Here is a 2800-nt window from a genome sequence, read left to right on the forward strand (position 1 = left end):
CCCACTACAAGTAGCAGCCACCTGCAGACCTCTCTGTAGCTCCTACCAGGTAGCCCCAGGCAGTGGCTGACTTTGCACCTCCTCGGAGGCTCTAGAGCCAGTGCACCCAGTGGTCAGCATCAGACCACACCAGATTACAACTCTACACATCCACAAGCAACATACTCAAGGGGCAAACTCAGTGAGCACTGAAGCCCCACTGAGGCAAGTTCTGCTCCATAGGGGTGTCTCCTGCACAGCAGTTCTTCCACTGTAATCACAGCTGGTCCTCACTGCCAGTTGGCCTAGAGGTCAATTCCTCCCAGTGATGCTAACAGCAATCAAGGCTCAACTACAACACGACAGTACCTATAGCCCACATAGGGGCACATCTAGAGTACCCAGCTCAGGTGACTGAAGAGGCTGAACCACTGGGCTCTACTGGACACCTACTACACTCTACCAATTCCAGGAGACATAGCAGCTCTACCTAATACATATAAACAAATACAGGGAAGCAGCCAAAATGCAGAGACAAAGAAACATGTCGCAATGAAAGAAATGGAAGCGAGCAAACTACTAGATACAGAGTTCAAAACAATGCAACAAGAGAAAAGCCGTTAGTTACCTATAAGGTAGAGCCCATATGACTGCCAGCTAATTTTGCAGAAGGAGGAGGAGGAGGAGGAGGAGGAGGAGGAGAAGGGGGAGGAGGAGGAGGAGGAGACAATAAAATGTAAATAAATACATATCTATCAACAATTAGAATCTAAAAATCAAAATAAACAAGAATTCGAATGAACAAAATAAACTGGTAAATAAAATAGAATCAGAGGCATGGAAACATGGAACCGACTGACGATTCTCAGAGAGAAGGGGGAGGGAGGCAGGGAGAGATTAACCAAAGAATTTATATGCATATATGCATTACTTATGGGCACAGACAATAGGGGGTGAAGACTTGTGGCAGGATGGGAACTGGGTGGAGGAGGGCAATGGCGGAAAAAAGAGGAACATAAGTAATACTCTCAACAATAAAGATTTAAAAGAAATAAAAATAAAATATATTTCCTCTAAAAAAAAGAACAAGAACAAGGTGAGAAGCTCATTATGAAAACAGGGCACAAGGTAGGGGCAAGACCATTGACCAGGAAGACCTGAACACATTCTCCAGAATAGATCCTATGTCGAGTCACAAAACAGCCATATCAAATTTAAGAAGCTTGAAATCATGCCCGGCCAGTGTGGCTCAGTGGTTGAGTGTCAACCCATGAATCAACCCAAGGTCAGGGTTTGATTCCTGGTCAGGGCACATGCCCGGATTTCAGGTTCGATCCTCAGAGTGGGTGTGTAAGAGGCAGGCGATCAATGATTCTCTTATCATTGATGTTTCTATCCCTCTCTCCCTCTTCTTTCCTCTCTCTGAAATAAATTAAAAAATTTTTAAAAGAAGATTGAAATCATACCTCAAAGGAACTAGAAAAAGAACAAACTCATCCCAAAATTAGCAGAAGGAAGGAAATAACAAAAAACAGAGCAAAAATAAAGAGGCCAAAGAGCCATAGTAAAGGTCAACAAAACTAAGAGGTGTATTTTTAAAAAATATATATTTTGTTGATTTTTTACAGAGAGGAAGGGAGAGGGATAGAGAGTTAGAAACATCGACGAGAGAGAAACATCGACCAGCTGCCTCCTGCACACCTCCCACTGGGGATGTGCCTGCAACCAAGGTATATGCCCTTGACCGGAATCGAACCTGCGACCCTTGAGTCCGCAGTCCGACGCCCTAGCCACCAAGCCAAACCAGTTTTGGCAAGAGGTGTATTTTTTAAAAGAAAACAAACCATTAGCTAGACTAAGAAAAAAAGAGACAATACAAAGAAATAAAATCAGAAATGAAAGAGGAGCCATTACAACTGATAAAATAGAGACACAAAGTACTGTAAGACACAAATTGGATAAATTCATAGAAACATACAACTTACCAAGACTGAGTCATGAAGAAATAGAAAACCTCAACAGACTGCTAACAAATGAGAGGTTTGAATCAGTAAACTTCCAACAAAGAAAAGCCCAGAACCAGATGGTTTTACTAGTGAATTCTACCAAACATTTAAAGAAGAATTAACACCAATCCTTCTCTTCCAAAAAATTGAAGAGGGAACACTCCCAAACTCATTTTATGAGGCCAGAATATATATAACCTGATACCAAAGCCAGATAAAGATACTATAAGAAAAGAAAACCATAGGTCAATATCCTTATGAACATAGATGCAAAAATTCTCAACAAAATACTAGCAAACGGAATTCAACAGTACATTAAAAAAATTATACATCTTGACCAAGTGGGATTTATTCCTGGGATGCAAGGATGGTTTAACATACACAAATCAATAAATATGATACACTATATTAATAAAATAAAGGCAAAAAAGCATATGATCATTTCAATAGATGCAATAAAAGCATTTTACAAAATTCAACATCCTTTCATGATAATATACCTAAATTAACCATTTTGCTGGCTTATGATATTTTAAAAACAGTATGACAGCCCTAGCCGGTTTGGCTCATTGGATAGAGCATTAGCCTGTGGACTGCATGGTCCCAGGTTCAATTCTGGTCAAGGGCACCCACCTCGGTTGCAGGCTCCCCACCATGGTCGGGGTGTGCAGGAGGCAACCTATCAATGTGTCTCTCACATGGTATTCTTTCTGTCTCTCCCTCTTCCTTCCACTCTCTCTAAAAATCAATGGGAAAATATCCTGGGGTGAGAATTAAAAAACAAACAAGAATAAGATAAATACAATGATGACTTT

At 40.9% G+C, this 2800-nt stretch overlaps 1 protein-coding gene across 4 annotated transcripts in view; it reads right to left on the bottom strand.

The window, feature by feature from the left end:
- LOC102773777 (solute carrier family 23 member 1) overlaps positions 1 to 2800 on the bottom strand; it is a 28981-nt gene that overhangs the window by 21569 nt on the left and 4612 nt on the right. The window lies entirely within an intron of this gene.

This window comes from Myotis davidii, unplaced genomic scaffold, assembly GCF_000327345.1.
Source record: "Myotis davidii unplaced genomic scaffold, ASM32734v1 scaffold214, whole genome shotgun sequence".
Taxonomy (NCBI): domain Eukaryota; kingdom Metazoa; phylum Chordata; class Mammalia; order Chiroptera; family Vespertilionidae; genus Myotis; species Myotis davidii.